Genomic DNA, 18178 nt, shown 5'->3' with positions numbered 1-18178 from the left:
TACGGTATGACCGCTGTTCCTAATGATGACCTGACAGGTAACGTCTGTATCTCCGGGAGGGCTGTTTGCAGACAACCTAGTTGTGTACATTATCTGATCAAAAGTATCCTGACGCCCCTGTGTAATGAGGAATTCACCATCAGATGCTGCGTGGGGCTGACCCGCCAGTTTAAAAGGAGGCGGATATTGTGTTGTCAGTTGTAAAGCAGCAACAGCAGAATTGGTCGGTCATTAGAGTTCGGCGACATCAAACGTGTACTAGTCATTGGATGTCACCTGAATAACAAATCCATCAGGGATATTTCAACACTTTTAAAAGTGTCCAAGTCGTCTGTTGGGACAACCACAACTGAAATAAGACCAGGCAGATCCCGGTGTTAATGACGGACGGGGAGCGTTGAGCATTGTGGGAGGCGGTTGTAAAAGATCGCGTGAAGTCAGCATGAAGGATCACTTGTGAGTTCCAAAGTGCTACCAGCCGTCCAGCTTGCACAGTGTCCATAGGGAGTTGAAAAGAGTGGTCGAGCAGGTGCTCAGAAGCCACCCATTTCTATAGTCAATGTTAAGCGACGACACTGGACACTGGATGACTAGAAATGAGTGATTTGGAATGATGAATCGCGCTATACCCAGTTACAGTCCGATGAAAGGTTTTGGGCTTGGAAAATACCTGGAGAATGTTACCTGCAGACATGAGTAATGCCAAGATCGAAGTACGGAGGTGGAGGTGGTGTTACGGTATGGATATATTTTTCGTGGTTAGGGTGTGATCCCCATGTTGCGCTTAAGAAAAGGAAGAATGCGGAAGGATATGAGTACAGTTTACAGCATCGTGTACTGTTTACAGTAAAGGAATAGTGCATAGACGATGATTTTTTTGTATTAGCGTGACAATGACATCAGTCATATAACTAAAGAGTCGCAAGAACATCCTGAGAAAATTGGCTGGCTCGACTTGGGGAGCTGAAGCATCCACTTTACGTACTGCCGCAAAAGCCCTGGTATATCCTGTTGCCGAATATTGCACTGCTTTCTGGCATTCGAGCACTCATACTAAGAAAATCGACGTCCAGTTGAACGAGTGTATGAGGATAATAACGGATACTATGAAATCCACCCCAGTCCCTTGGCTGCATACTCTAAGCAATATGCCACCTCCACAATTGAGAACGCAAGAAGCAGCAGCAAGAGAGTGGTCAAAAATTCATGACTCAGGTTACCCACAGAATCTACCAATCCATGATGTTTTGAACTAAATACCATCGACCCGCTTGAAGTCACGGAAGCCTATGTGGGTTAATACACAAGAACATCAACCTGACATGAATGAGCAATGGCGGCTCTTTTGGAATGATTCTGGAATTGATAAACAAGGTATCCAAGATCCTACTCTGGAATTACCGGGCTTTGACCTGAAGAGATGTACCTGGACTAAATTAAACCGTATCAGAACGGGCCATGCAAGATGCAATGCATATAAGTACAAGTGGGGTCTATGCGACTCACCAGCCTGTGACTGTGGAGCACCAGAACAGAACGTCCGCCATATTATTGAGGAATGCTCCTTGAGAAGATACGCCGGACCTGTCTCTGAGGTTATTTGCTGCTTTGGATTGGCTGTGCAACGCAGATATTGACCTTTAAATATATGAATGAGTTCCTAGTCAGGCTTACCAAGCTTTTAACGTGTAGTTATTTTGTCTTGTACTTTAACCTTTTGTGCTTTTGCTAGTTTTTTACACATGTACTATTTACACATAGTTTTGTTTTATACATTTCGTTTACATATTGTTGTATTTATATAAAATATTGTCACTGTATTGCCATATGCAAAATAAATAAATAAAATCCCTGAGGTAATGGTTTGAGGACAATAACATTCTTGAAATAGACTGGCCTTCCGAGAGTCGCGACCTGAATCCAGTGGAACAGTTTTGGGATGAATTAGAACGTCGCCTTAGATCACTACATTCTCCGGTTTCGTCTTTTGAGGAAGAATGGGCTGTTATTCCTCCACAGACATTGACGCCTCGTTGAAAGTGTCCGCAGCAGAGGACAAGCCGTTATAAAGACGAAGGGTGGGTACACCCAACATTAATGTCCACAAATGCGTGTCCGGATACGTTTGATCAGATAGTGTGCGGGCCTCTAAAACTTGTTACGAATTGTGGAGAAACCTGAAGATGGTCAGCACAAGGTGTAAGATTTGGCAGCAGACTCACTGTAAATAAACTTATTGTAATCCGCGTACACACCAAAAAGTGTGATGGGGTTTAACAGCCCGTCGACGACAAGGTCATTACAGACGGAATACCAATTCGATTCTACACAGAGTACGCGAAAGAACTTGCCCCCTTCTAACAGCCGCGTACCGCAAGTCTCTAGAGGAACGGAAGGTTCCAAATGATTGGAAAAGAGCACAGGTAGTCCCAGTCTTCAAAAAGGGTCGTCGAGCAGATGCGCAAAACTATAGACCTATATCTCTGACGTCGATCTGTTGTAGAATTTTGAAACCTTCCCGTCTAATATTGGATGAACGTTTGCTTGCTGACTGAACGCTGCGTCTCTTAAAATCTTTTAACTACTGCTCTGTCAAGACTACCTGCTGATTATTACGACGAAACATAAAATGTGTTGTCGCCGTGGCCCTCAGTCGTTACCTGAAATTATTAAGACTGATTCTTACCTTTAATTATTTATACTGGATCGCCATCTGACTGCTACAGCAAACTGTGGAATGAATATACTTACTTCTCTTTAACATAATTATAAGCTGCTGGTGGAGTTTCATAATACTTTGTGACTGGAATTCTTTAAGTTGAAGTTAATTTAGATTTGATAAAAGCTGAAGCTCAGTTTAGACTTTTCTTTTAAGATAACAATAAATTCCGTAAAGCATTTACGTGAATGATTTTGGGATAGAAAATTCTTAATGCATTTAATCTGGTAGAAGTTAACTATATTCTGAGAACGATCTTGACAAACAATTACAAGGGGTATAGTTCTTTACAAAAATTCTTAAAAAGTAGCGTTGCGCTACATACCTAATTTTCCATCAAAATTACATAACTATATTCTGAGAACGATCTTGACAAACCATTACAAGGGGCATAGTTCTTTACAAAAATTCTTAAAAACTAGCATTGCGCTACATATAGCGAGTGGCTGGCGAGCACACCGCTTCTTTCAAAGTGTTAATTCATACCTCGCTTACAGCGACCTCCTCTCATGTCTCGCTAGCTACGACTGCCTCGTCTCACATCTTACTCGCAACTGCTCGCTTCCAACGCTCAATGCTACAAAAGTGCGGTCTCGCCGCCAGGTGCAGACAATCCCTGCTACCATTACAGATGTATTACTGCGCGCTGTTTCCCGCTCTTTCTCAAAATGTATCTATGCGCGGTTTCCCGCTCTTTCTCAATAATACACAATGCAATTTAATTAACAAAACAATTTAAATAAGAAACAGTTCAGATAATTACATGCTAAAACAGTTTAAATACGCCTATTACATAATTACAATTTTAGAACATGTTTTTTGCTCGAGTATCATGTCGTTTTTTGAAACCCAGAATCTACTCTATAGGAATAAACATGGATTCCGGAAACAGCGATCGTGTGAGACCCAACTCGCTTTATTTGTTCATGAGACCCAGAAATTATTAGATACAGGCTCCCAGGTAGATGCTATTTTCCTAGACTTCCGGAAGGCGTTCGACACAGTTTCTCACTGTCGCCTGTTAAACAAAGTAAGAGCCTACGGAATATCAGACCAGCTGTGTGGCTGGATTGAAGAGTTTTTAGCAAACAGAACACAGCATGTTGTTATCAATGGAGAGACGTCTACAGACGTTAAAGTAACCTCTGGCGTGCCACAGGGGAGTGTTATGGGACCATTGCTTTTCACAATATATATATCAATGACCTAGTAGATAGTGTCGGAAGTTCCATGCGGCTTTTCGCGGATGATGCTGTAGTATACAGAGAAGTTGCAGCATTAGAAAATTGTAGCGAAATGCAGGAGGATCTGCAGCGGATAGGCACTTGGTGTAGTGAGTGGCAACTGACCCTTAACATAGACAAATGTAATGTATTGCCAATACATAGAAAGAAGGATCCTTTATTGTATGATTATATGATAGCGGAACAAACACTGGTAGCAGTTACTTCTGTTAAATATCTGGGTGTATGCGTGCGGAACGGTTTGAATTGGAATGATCATATAAAATTAATTGTTGGTAAGGCGGGTACCAGGTTGCGATTCATTGGGAGAGTCCTTAGAATATGTAGTCCATCAACAAAGGAGGTGGCTTACTAAACACTCGTTCGACCTACACTTGAGTATTGCTCATCAGTGTGGGATCCGTACCAGATCGGGTTGACAGAGGAGATAGAGAAGATCCAAACAAGAAAGGCGCGTTTCGTCACAGGGTTATTTGGTAACCATGATAGCGTTACGGAGATGTTTAGCAAACTCAAGTGGTAGAGTCTGCAAGAGAGGCGCTCTGCATCGCGGTGTAGCTTGCTCGCCAGGTTTCGAGAGGGCGCGTTTCTGGATGAGGTATCGAATATACTGCTTCCCCCTACTTATACCTCCCGTGGAGATCACGAATGTAAAATTAGAGAGATTCAATCGCGCACGAAGGCTTTCAGACAGTTGTTCTTCCCGCGAACCATACGCGACTGGAACAGAAAAGGGAGGTAATGACAGTGGCACGTAAAGTGCCCTCCGCCACGCACCGTTGGGTGGCTTGCGGAGTATGAATGTAGATGTAGATGTAGAGCACAAGTTTGGATTAAGGAAGGACGGGAAAGGAAACTCGCTGTGTCCTTCCGAAGGAACCACCCCCGCCATTCGACTTGTGCGATTAAGGGAAATCACGGGCAAAGTAAATCTGGATGGTCGGACGGGGGTTAGAATCGCCGACATTGCTGAAGACCATAGTCTTACCATTGCTCCACCTCGATTTCGGTGAATAGAGAAAAAGTTCACTGCGCTACCGGCAATCTGTCACAGCAATCAGTTACAACCGTGAAGTATCGATGAGTGTTCGTGCGGAACGATTTAAAGTGCAACAGCCTCGTAAAGGTACCGTGAGGAAGGCAGATGCCAGAAAGAGATTTAGCAGAATAATCCTAAGAAAGATATGTCACGCGCGAAAGAGGTCACTTACAAAACACTCGTTCGACATTTCGTTAAGTATACTGTTTTTTTTTGTGATACTTTCAACAAGTTGGTAACTTGGGTTAGCAGAAAAGATAGAAAAGATTCAAAGAAGATTAGCGCTCTTCTTCGTGCGTTCTCTTGGTCGCCTGGATTAATGCAGTGGGAGGTGCTGCAAGAAAGGTATTATGCATCTCGGAGAGACTTGCAAATTCCTGGAGTCCACGTTCCAAAACGAGTTACGAAATACAGTACTTCCTTCAACATATATGTCACGTAACATGGTGCGCTTTCTTATGGGAATCCTGAAATTCTCACGGAATTACATTTGACCAGGAAAAATCGGGAAATCCCATGGAATTTCAGGAATTTCATAAAATCTCACGGAATTTCGTGTTTTTAATGTAGCACTGGAATTTAATTTTATTGAGTTTTATAAATCACAAATTTTAAAATATTTAAAATTACTATATGAATATTATTCCAAATAAATTAGCGATATTTGAAAGCTGCGGTTAAACTACTGCTTATAGCCAATGGTCAGTGTATCTAAACCGAAAGGAAACAAGTCTTAAAATCAAAAGTCGTCATTGGGAGATGCTCTCCCCGTCCCCCTCTTCCCTGCTGCTGAACGTTAATTTTTAAGGCACTTCTTATGATGCCATCTTGCTCCCCATATCTGAAATGTTCACAATTTTTTTTTTTAAAAATGAGTAGCCACCCCCCCCCCTCCCCCCATGAACCATGGACCTTGCCGTTGGTGGGGAGGCTTGCGTGCCTCAGCGATACAGATGGCCGTACCGTAGGTGCAACCACAACGGAGGGGTATCTGTTGAGAGGCCAGACAAACGTGTGGTTCCTGAAGAGGGGCAGCAGCCTTTTCAGTAGTTGCAGGGGCAACAGTCTGGATGATTGACTGACCTGGCCTTGCAACATTAACCAAAACGGCGTTGCTGTGCTGGTACTGCGAACGGCTGAAAGCAAGGGGAAACTACAGCCGTAATTTTTCCCGAGGACATGCAGCTTTACTGTATGATTAAATGATGATGGCATCCTCTTGGGTAAAATATTCCGGAGGTAAAATAGTCCCCCATTCGGATCTCCGGGCGGGGACTACTCAGGAGGATGTCGTTACCAGGAGAAAGAAAACTGGCGTTCTACGGATCGGAGCGTGGAATGTCAGATCCCTTAATCGGGCAGGTAGGTTAGAAAATTTAAAAAGGGAAATGGATAGGTTAAAGTTAGATATAGTGGGAATTAGTGAAGTTCGGTGGCAGGAGGAACAAGACTTCTGGTCAGGTGATTACAGGGTTATAAACACAAAATCAAATAGGGGTAATGCAGGAGTAGGTTTAATAATGAATAGGAAAATAGGAATGCGGGTAATCTACTACAAACAGCATAGTGAACGCATTATTGTGGCCAAGATAGATACGAAGCCCACACCTACTACAGTAGTACAAGTTTATATCCCAACTAGCTCTGCAGATGACGAAGAAATTGAAGAAATGTACGATGAAATAAAAGAAATTATTCAGATAGTGAAGGGAGACGAAAATTTAATAGTAATGGGTGACTGGAATTCGAGTGTAGGAAAAGGGAGAGAAGGAAACATAGTAGGTGAATATGGATTGGGGCTAAGAAATGAAAGAGGAAGCCGCCTAGTAGAATTTTGCACAGAGCACAACTTAATCATAGCTAACACTTGGTTTAAGAATCATGAAAGAAGGTTGTATACGTGGAAGAACCCTGGAGATACTAAAAGGTATCAGATAGATTATATAATGGTAAGACAGAGATTTAGGAACCAGGTTTTAAGTTGTAAGACATTTCCAGGGGCAGATGTGGACTCTGACCACAATCTATTGGTTATGACCTGTAGATTAAAACTGAAGAAACTGCAAAAATGTGGGAAATTAAGGAGATGGGACCTGGATAAACTGAAAGAACCAGAGGTTGTACAGAGTTTCAGGGAGAACATAAGGGAACAATTGACAGGAATAGGGGAAAGAAATACAGTAGAAGAAGAATGGGTAGCTCTGAGGGATGAAGTAGTGAAGGCAGCAGAGGATAAAGTAGGTAAAAAGACGAGGGCTGCTAGAAATCCTTGGGTAACAGAAGAAATATTGAATTTAATTGATGAAAGGAGAAAATATAAAAATGCAGTAAATGAAGCAGGCAAAAAGGAATACAAACGTCTCAAAAATGAGATCGACAGGAAGTGCAAAATGGCTAAACAGGGATGGCTAGAGGACAAATGTAAGGATGTAGAAGCTTATCTCACTAGGGGTAAGATAGATACTGCCTACAGGAAAATTAAAGAGACCTTTGGAGAGAAGAGAACCACGTGTATGAATATCAAGAGCTCAGATGGCAACCCAGTTCTAAGCAAAGAAGGGAAGGCAGAAAGGTGGAAGGAGTATATAGAAGGTTTATACAAGGGTGATGTACTTGAGGACAATATTATGGAAATGGAAGAGGATGTAGATGAAGACGAAATGGGTGATACGATACTGCGTGAAGAGTATGACAGAGCACTGAAAGACCTGAGTCGAAACAAGGCCCCCGGAGTAGACAACATTCCATTAGAACTACTGACGGCCTTGGGAGAGCCAGTCATGACAAAACTCTACCAGCTGGTGAGCAAGATGTATGAGACAGGCGAAATACCCTCAGACTTCAAGAAGAATATAATAATCCCAATCCCAAAGAAAGCAGGTGCTGACAGATGTGAAAACTACCGAACTATCAGTTTAATAAGTCACAGCTGCAAAATACTAACGCGAATTCTTTACAGACGAATGGAAAAACTGGTAGATGCGGACCTCGGGGAGGATCAGTTTGGATTCCGTCGAAATGTTGGAACACGTGAGGCAATACTGACCTTACGACTTATCTTAGAAGAAAGATTAAGAAAAGGCAAACCTACGTTTCTAGCATTTGTAGACTTAGAGAAAGCTTTTGACAATGTTGACTGGAATACTCTTTTTCAAATTCTAAAGGTGGCAGGGGTAAAATACAGGGAGCGAAAGGCTATTTACAATTTGTACAGAAACCAGATGGCAGTCATAAGAGGGGAGGGGCATGAAAGGGAAGCAGTGGTTGGGAAAGGAGTGAGACAGGGTTGTAGCCTCTCCCCGATGTTATTCAATCTGTATATTGAGCAAGCAGTAAAGGAAACAAAAGAAAAATTTGGAGTAGGTATTAAAATTCATGGAGACGAAGTAAAAACATTGAGGTTCGCCGATGACATTGTAATTCTGTCAGAGACGGCAAAGGACTTGGAAGAGCAGTTGAACGGAATGGACAGTGTCTTGAAAGGAGGATATAAGATGAACATCAACAAAAGCAAAACGAGGATAATGGAATGTAGTCCAATTAAATCGGGTGATGCTGAGGGAATTAGATTAGGAAATGAGACACTTAAAGTAGTAAAGGAGTTTTGCTATTTAGGAAGTAAAATAACTGCTGATGGTCGAAGTAGAGAGGATATAAAATGTAGACTGGCAAAGGCAAGGAAAGCGTTTCTGAAGAAGAGAAATTTGTTAACATCGAATATAGATTTAAGTGTCAGGAAGTCATTTCTGAAAATATTTGTTTGGAGTGTAGCCATGTATGGAAGTGAAACATGGACGATAACTAGTTTGGACAAGAAGAGAATAGAAGCTTTCGAAATGTGGTGCTACAGAAGAATACTGAAGATAAGGTGGATAGATCACGTAACTAATGAGGAGGTATTGAATAGGATTGGGGAGAAGAGAAGTTTGTGGCACAACTTGACTAGAAGAAGGGATCGGTTGGTAGGACATGTTTTGAGGCATCAAGGGATCACAAATTTAGCATTGGAGGGCAGTGTGGAGGGTAAAAATCGTAGAGGGAGACCGAGAGATGAATACACTAAGCAGATTCAGAAGGATGTAGGTTGCAGTAGGTACTGTGAGATGAAGAAGCTAGCACAGGATAGAGTAGCATGGAGAGCTGCATCAAACCAGTCTCAGGACTGAAGACAACAACAACAACCCAGCGTAATGACCACAATTGTATAATCAGAAAATTACGGGCTAGGAAGAGTTCGAAAATGACACTGGTACACACAGTGTACTTCTAGTTAGGTGGTTCACGGTGTATGTAGGAGGAAGTATTATCTTTTTTAAACGTTGTTGGAATATACTCTCTCGGAATTTTAGCAGTAAACCTATCTGTGTGTCCTTACACATACCAAACGTACCAGAGACAGTACGTACATCTTTCCATCCTCTGTATCTCGTCTGTAATTGTATCGCGTAGATAATCCTGCAGCTCAGTTAGGAGGTGCTAGAAGAGAGGATTTATCAATCACGGAGAGATTTTTTGTTAAACTCCGAGAAGGTATATTCCAAGAAGAATCGGGCAACATTTTACTTCATGCTACGGATATAGGGTTGTTCATGGAAATTTTCTGAGTATTTTAGTATGAAGGATCCGTCATCTCCGATTGTTCGTTACAAAAAATTACGTAATTATGATTTGTTCGGTTTATTACAACAAATGCCTTTGTTTCTGTAAAAATACCTTCACAACAGTGAAAAAGACTGTAACACGCAGTCACCTAACGTTTAACAATACGAAACAGAGAATAGCCTAATTAGATTTCACACAGGAGACTTCTATTCAAATAGCATGCCTATGGAGTTTCGTCTCGGTTGTGCGAATGGATTCGCGATTTCCTGTCAGAAAAGTCACAGTTCGTAGTAACAGATGGAAATTCATCGAGTAAAACATATTCTACAAACTGCGGCATGGTCGCGAGTTGAACAGTGATCCGAAATTGTAGAATAAATTTATTTTATTTCATGTCTATGGTCACAAATTTTTAGGTCCTCAGACTACCGGTTTCGATCAGCGATGACCATCTTCAGACCTGTTTTATAAAAGCATGTCGTAATATGCTGGAACCATAGTGGCATCGTCAAATGCTAAATTTATGACGATGCTGGAGCTGATTTTGTGTTTATCGTCTGACGATGCCACTATGGCTCCAGTAATATTAGGACATGTTTTTTATAAAACAGATCTGAAGATGGTCATCGCTGACCGAAACCGGTAGTTTGAGGACCTACAAGTTTGTGACCGTTAAAGTGGAATAAAAGAAATTTATTCCGGGTGAAACAGAATTCTGGCGTTCCCCAAGGAAGTGCTATAAAGCCCTCCGCTGTCCCTACTCTATATATACGACTTAGGAGACTATTTGAGCAGCCCCCTTAAATTGTTTGGAGGTGGTAGTGTTATTTATCATGTAGTAAAGTCATTGGAAGACTAAAACCAATTCCAGAATGATTTAAACAACACGTCTATATGACGGAAAGTGGCAATTGACTCTAAATAAGAAAAAGTGTGAGATCATCGACACGAGTACTGAAAGGAATCCGTCAAATTTCAGTTACACGATATATCACAGAATTTTAAATACTGCCAATTCAGCTAAATACCTAGGAATTACAATTACGGACAACTAAATGTGGAAAGACCACGTAGATAATGTTGTGGCGAAGGAAAGCCGAAGACTACGTTTTATTTGCGGAACACTTAGAATATGAAACGGGTGTACCAAAGAGATTGCTTGCAAACGGGTGTACCAAAGAGATTGCTTGCACTACGTATGTCCGTCCTCTGCTAGAATAGTGCTGTGCGGTATGTTCTCCTTACCTTACCGGACAGTATTGACGAAGGACATCGAAGAAGTTCAGACAAGGGCAGCTCGTCATATATCATGGCGAAATAGGGGAGAGAGTGTTACCGAATATGATAAAGAGATTTGGGTTGGCAATCATTAAAACAAAGGCGGTTTTGCTTGCGGTGTGATCTTTTCACCAAATTTGAGTCACCAACTTTCTGCTCTCAGTGCGAGAATATTTTATTGATGCCAATCTACATAGGAAGAATTGATCACCGTAATAAAATAAATCATAGCCAGTACGGAAAGGTTAAAGAGTACATTTTTCCCACGCGCTGCTCGGGATTGTAACGGTAGAGAAATAGGCTGAAGGAGGTTCGATGAAACCTCTGCCAGGTACTTAAGTGTGAATTACAGAGCTGTCATGTAGGTGTAGAGTGCAACAACCCTCATATACAAAGGTACTGTGACGTGATTGCCGTCGCTGCGGTAACAGCTCAGCGTATCGTCGACGTGCCGTTTTTCCATTGTTTTCAGTGAGATGCACACAATCCAACTCCTGTTAGTAATCCTGTCCATATTGCCGTGTTACAACTAACACTGCAGGGGAAAGAAACGAGACAGACCCAAGCAGTTCTGAACGCAAGCGTGAGAGCGAAGAGAAAAGTGGGCATTGCAGTTTTCAATAGCAGATATCGAGAACGTTACTACGTACGCTTTCCTGGCGTAACAAGTCTTGAAAGTCTCTTCGGGTTTGTTGCCGGATCCTAAAATCAACTTGACTCGATATTCCGGCGATCCAACTGGTCGCATCTTCAGGAGAATGCTGTTTCTGCTGAAGAGTCCCGCCAAGAACTGACGCCAGGCTGCAAATCGACGTCGTACATAGGCCACCGTTCACCACACGGCGCACGCGCCGCCCATCACGGTTGCTGCTCTCCAAGACAGGGCGGTGGCGCCGCCCTTAGTAGAACACTGGTGGCAACGATAAATCGCACTCAGGACCGCACCGAAGAACGTTCAATTTTGATGCGAGATAATACAGGATTCCACGTCTTGCTAAGAGGAAACCCATTGCCTGTTAGGGAATGGGTTGTGTGTATCTGCAAGGGTAACCTTCAGTTCATCATGACGATAATAATGTTACAATTTCGGCCTTGTACGGAGGCTTAGCGACAGTCGGTTTCGCTGCTAAACAGTCACGATTGGAATAGAAAACTCGATTTACCTTATGCCGCACACCGTAAGGTGTCAGCCTGTTAGGGAATGGGTTGTGTGTATCTGCAACGGTAACCTTCAGTTCAGAAGACTTTCTGCAAACTTGACGTCATTTTGACGTCACATGGTGTATCGAAGACGAAAAGAACTGTCTATCGACTTTTATGATCGGTCGGCGTGAGGCGAACATGACGTTCAAAATAATGCAATTCACCTAAAGCAGAGAGAATTACGACAGAAACGTTGACCTCGAAGTTAACGTTGTTTTTAAATGTCTTAAGTGCTACATTCATATGGACTGGGCTGTGGATAAGGGAAATGTTAAAATATTGGCAATAATTAATGCCGAAAGATACTGAAACAGTTGTACAAACCTTTTTTTCCAAATACGCCTTCATCAGCCCAGAAAGTGAGACGTTTTACTGATTTAAAGCAAAAAACGGTGAAGCCGGCCAGCACTGAATCCAGTCACGTATGTATTCGACAGTTTTAAGTAAGGTGTCTCACCAAAATTATTAGAAACTCTGGAAACTAATTTCAGGAGCTGGTCTGTAATTAGACAGGATAGGTAGCAGCAGACGAATTAAAGCATCCGCTCATTCATCTTATGTCCAAGGAATAAACGAGGATCTCTCGAAAACGCGTCGGTACTGGTAAAGTTTGTTGTAACAGAATGACGAAAAATGTAGTATTGGCGTTTAAAGATTTAATTGAAGATGTTAGCTTTTAAAAGAAGTATCCTAAGAGAACTAGCTCGTAAATTCTGTTTTATACATTACAGATGGCTGAGACTAAGTTACTTTTTAATTCTTTTGCAACAGCGCCAGTCTTTTCTAGGCTTCTTCTTCAGAGTGGTAGTTTGTTTGACCAGATGTTAAACGTATTTTAAATAATCATTTACTTTTCTTTGTTTCATACTTAAGTTTGTAACTTGTTGGCAATGACAACTCACTCCTGAGAGAGAGAAAGAGATAGAGAGAGAGAACACTCTTACGTGTACCTAAACATCGAATATTACAGAACATAATTCTATTAAATTAGAAAAGCCCAGAATCCTTTAGAAGCGAGAATGCGAATGCAGTACTCTACGCATGTAATTACTACACAACGGTGAGCTGACGAAATTGTGAATTTTTGTACTGGACCTTATAGCTCTTGAAGGCTTTAACTGCTAGTATGCCATCTTGTGACGTTTAATTACAGCATATCGTGGCAAGACGTCATGTTTTAATAAATATCCGATGCGTCGTTGACTTGAAACAGGCAAGTTACAATACGAAATTACGGAATCCAATATGGTGTTTCGCATCGATCGCTAACGAAAGTCGGTAGCAGTTCCTGCTATCTTCGATAACAGCATATGACGTCAAAATGACGTCACGTTTGAAGGAACTCTTGTGAATTGAAGGTTGTCGTATATCGTATTTGAAAGGAATGACTGGAGAGTATGCTGGTTGTAGCCTTCTGTAGGGAAATATTACGACATTCGCCAGGGTAATCCAGGACGAAAGCGAAAAGGAATGTTTGGTCGGTCGTTTGAAAAGCGTCGGAGTGTTTTCTTTGGAGGTAACGTATTCCTGTACCGTGGCTGGGCTAGGCGACTGGTGCCTGCCGGCTGACGGCACGCCAGCGCACGTGTCCCGCGGTGACGCGTGGGCGGTTTGGGGTGGGGGGGGGGGGCGTGTCTTGGGCACCGTTAAGTCGTGGGAGGCGCGGGGCGGCGCGGCGCGACGTGACCCGGTCACGCTTCCGACAGCGCCTGTCCCCAGGTGGGGGCACGCCCAGCTGCTCAACAGGGAACTCGCTGCCCTCGAAACCTTGACCAGCGCATCACAGGCACCGGCCACGTAACGCTGCCCTCTCTAATGCCGTGGGCACACGGGACGGGTTGGTAACGTTGACGTGGCTTCCTACGACTGTTGCGACGTCACTTCCTGCTATTTCACGCTGAGGAGCCATTTCCTCACGTGAATCACAAAATGAGTTCTGCGATATTTCGGCCAAGTACCACGTAAAGTAGAACTAATAGGAAGCGAGAACGCTCCCTACGCCACAGACAGAACTTGAGAGCGTCGTACTGTGTTTGTCGTGCTTAGTAGAACCCCGTATTCGGCGGGTTTCATTTTATACGTTTCACTAGCACATTGAAGATGTCGAAAACAAATCGTTATTGGTTACTGTTTGTAGTAATAAAATGACGGAAAACACTATATTAGTGATTGAAGAATCGTCGTATCTAGTTATAACTCGCGTGTTTATGGCACCGGATCGTTGAAGATTAATGAAAAACATGCCAATCTTCGGAGTATTTTTTACAATTAAATGTCAGTTAATAACATTTAGGCGATCAAAGCCTTTAGAAGATTTTAAAATAAAATACAAGACATAAATGAACTACAGACGTTGGCTGCGATTGGGTATTGACGTAAATCAATGAGGAAAGTTGAAAAATTTGTGCCGGATTGGGAATCGAACCCAGGTCTTCTGCGAACACTTTTTTTTTTGTTCGTTGCATGTGGTCCGGACGAACTCACATGACACCCGTGCGAGTTTATCGTTGATGCATACACTCTTTTTTGTAGCAGAGGGCAGGCAGCTCGCTGAGCTATTGTTCCGGCTGTAGGCAGATGCTTTGACCACTAAGCCATCCGGACACAGTGGTCATCGCAACACCACGGACTGCCCAAGCGCGCCTCCCGCCAGACCTAACTACTCAACGTACGCACACAGTACGAATGTAGTGCCTCTTGCCCATTATCCTCATTACTCGCGGCATTTAGCCGATTACCTTGAGTTCGAGCCTTGTTTGCGTCTGTATTCAAGAGATCATTGGCCGTCTTCGCCTTTAGTTTTAAGTACTTATTGCGCCTGTTCTTTCATGTGCAGGGTCAACAATGGTGTGTGTTCTTTCGGATGCGTCGGAAAGAACAAATACCACATAAAGTTGTTGATGCTCTGTAAATGTAAGTGCGCTCTCTGTCAAAAGTGAGTTTATTCGATCTGGTGAAATTTTATAAGCTAATGTCCTTACTGATGTACATGTATCTTTCCTTTTTGTCTTATTAGAAGTTTACATGCATTGAAGTTTTTATTAAAGTATACCACAGACAGAACAACATGACCAGTAAGTGGTCATGGGAGGAAATGTGCTTTTTAATAGAGCTAAACATAGGAATTCTACGCGCATTCATTTTCATGATTAAACTGTGTGGCTTGCGAGCGAAGTAAGGCCAACTGCCGCTGGATAGCGCTGTGAGCGCAAAATGGCATTAACCAGCTCGTTCCGTGTGTGTACGGCGCTGGGTAAAGGCGGTAGCCGCTGGGTAGCCGCGCGTCTAAGGGCGTCATGCTACAGTACGTGCGGCTTCCCCTGTCGGAGGTTCGAGTCCTCCCTCGGGGATGAGCGTGTGTATCGTCCTTATCATAAGTTAGTTTAAGTTACGATTACGTAGTGTGTAAGCTTAGGGACCGATGACCTCAGAGTTTGGTCCCATAATACCTTACCAAAAATTTCCAGTTTCCGAGGTCGTGGCGCGTACGTTATAGCACGTGACACTGCAGGTCTTAAAGAGTACCAGCAGTCATCTGGTAACTGTTTCATACTAATTTAATAATGCGTGCGAGCTCTCGATAGCACTCAACAAAGTTAAGACCTTCAGTAAAAATGTTCATATGGCTCTGAGCACTATGGGCCTTATCACCTGAGGTTATCAGTACCCTAGACTTAGAACTACGTAAACCTAACTAACCTAAGGACATCACACACATCCATGCCCGAGGCAGGATTCGAACCTGCGATCGTAGCAGCAGCGCGGTTCCGAATTGAAGTGCCTAGAACCACTCGGTCACAGAGCCGGCTAAGAGCTTCAGTAGGAATCTTAACAATTACATACTGTTTTCCCTTAAGCATTGCTCGGAGCCGAGCGTTCACAAAATACGGCGGAAAAGCTGACTAGTGTGACGTCATACGTTCGATGCAGCGCCCATTTTTTTCGTGAGCCCCGCGCTGTCTCGTGACGTTGGATATACCGTCTGCGTGCACGCCAACCTTAGCTGCTTCGTCGCATGTGTTGACGGCATAACCTTACAGTGCCGTTGTCAGACGATAATGATGTCTTCAGGCGAGCTTACGTGGCGCGATTCTACAAACTGTTCCCAGAGAATGCCGGCCGCCACCTTCCCCTTTCCGTGCTCACTAATGATTTCTAAAATGAAGTAATACTTGACAAAGCGAACCGTGGAACTGGACGTAGCGAGAGTTATATTGTTCCCGAGACTAGCTACAGCCACGTTCTTCCCATTCAAAATAGTGCGCGTTTTCAAGCAGGGGATGTGAAGCGTAAAATATGTTCATGACTAGCCGCGACGTATTAAGGTCAAGAACGAAAAGAAATGACAATACTGCCCGGAAAGATAACAGAACGCGTAAACAAACTAAAAGCATATCGTCTGCAAATTACTGCAGGAGGGACAAGGAGCTGAGCGGAGTAGGATTCAGGTATCTAGCTTCAGGGAAGAGGAACACAGTACACTCAGTAATTATCCAGTTGGCGATGTTAATAATTTTTACTAGGCAGCAGTGTCTGCGACGTTACGAACAGTATACTTACATATCAAGTTTATGTAAACTTCACAGCTCTTGTCGCAAAGAAACTGAGAAAAGTTGTTCTGCGTGTGGAGTTTGGTTTTTAAATGTGCTCTGATGAACCATTCATGTGCGAACGAGACATTCGATATTACATCTTTACGAAGAACGGGGCTTAAAGCGACGAGTGGTTTATTCAGCGGAACGCGGGTTAATACACATTTCGAAGTGATGATGTGCGAGGAGTGTTGTCAAACAGAAGCAATGGTTAATGTTAAATTGTTGTGCTGCGCAGGGTCTTGGCGTTATAAGATGTGTAACGTGTGACGCCGCTCCACCTGCACAGAAACTCTTACTACTTCCTGTCCCTGTTTCTTAGGGCGTAAACATTACGGCGCTGCTACCCTGGCCAGCCAGGTCTTCACTTCGCTTTGCTAGGTAGTATATTCTGTGATTCTGTTCTCATTATTCATTATATTCTGCCAATTATTCGCTCTGTGTTCTGTTATTCTGTTTAGTTTCCGTAAGTTCCGTGTATAACACTACGCATTCTATGACACTGTTTATAAAATAAACGTCCAAATGAATAAAAATGGATTATTAAATGAATAGCAGAAAATGTTCTCCTCAACGTTTCGGTCTTCTTGCTGAGATCATCGCCAGGAGAAGCCTTCCGTGAGTGACTGTGCAATGTCGTAATGGTAGTGTCATGTCTATAACTATACCTCATGCAATGTAGAGCCAACTAATATTTCCGGAACATTTAAAGTATGAGCACAAACTTTTTTTTTACTTCGTTGCCATTGGGCCATCGCCATACAAGCGTGCATCCCATTTGCGTAGTATTTTTCTTAACGGTTATTCTCCTGGGCACTTTGTTAATTGCTAAGTACAAAAAATTTGGGCACGAAAACATGATTGATACATGACACCACTAGAAGCTACTCATAAAGTAATTATTCCATATATTATAAAATCTTAGCACCATGCGAAATATCAACACATCGTGTACACTGTATATCTACGTTCGCACATATTTAAATGGTTGAACATTACATTTGATATACTGAAGAGTCAATATAGCAACAAGAATATCAGCAAACAGTGTAAGGTGTGCGAAATTATATATTTAGTTGTTTTTTGAAATATTCATTCCGTTTGTGGTTCGCATCATATTCTCCCAATTCATCTTCTTCGTTTAAATCTATCAATTCATCATCAAGAATGATCTGCCTTTCGTCCAAGAGATCCTGCATTGCGATACATATCTCATCGCCAATTGCAACGGAATTGGCAGAGATCACGCTAGGCGGTGTATTCGTTACGAGATTCAAATCGCGGAGTAGATTTTCGGCGTATTTAATGGCATTTGTGGTTGTCCTTTTGATTCTACGTTCAACTCCTCTACTTGTGGATCTTCTTCTGGCTGCACTACTGCAGAAACACTTGGTTTTCCATTTCACAGAATTTTTCTAACACACGGCACTAGAGACGCTTTGCGAGCAACTGACGCTGTAGTCGGATGCGAAGGTAAAGGAATGCAACTCGCATCCTCATT

At 42.7% G+C, this 18178-nt stretch overlaps 1 protein-coding gene and 1 non-coding gene across 3 annotated transcripts in view; one reads left to right on the top strand and one right to left on the bottom strand.

Annotated features, from left to right (window-relative positions):
- Positions 1-18178, top strand: part of LOC126356040 (uncharacterized) — a 979035-nt gene that overhangs the window by 156657 nt on the left and 804200 nt on the right. The window lies entirely within an intron of this gene.
- Trnac-aca (transfer RNA cysteine (anticodon ACA)) lies at positions 14489-14689 on the bottom strand. Its single transcript has 2 exons — positions 14653-14689; positions 14489-14524 (listed from the first exon to the last, which is right to left on the bottom strand). It is a non-coding gene; the product is annotated as a tRNA-Cys (tRNA).

The sequence above is a fragment of the Schistocerca gregaria genome, chromosome 3 (assembly GCF_023897955.1).
Source record: "Schistocerca gregaria isolate iqSchGreg1 chromosome 3, iqSchGreg1.2, whole genome shotgun sequence".
Taxonomy (NCBI): Eukaryota; Metazoa; Arthropoda; class Insecta; order Orthoptera; family Acrididae; genus Schistocerca; species Schistocerca gregaria.
This window is presented reverse-complemented; position numbering and strand designations above follow the sequence as displayed.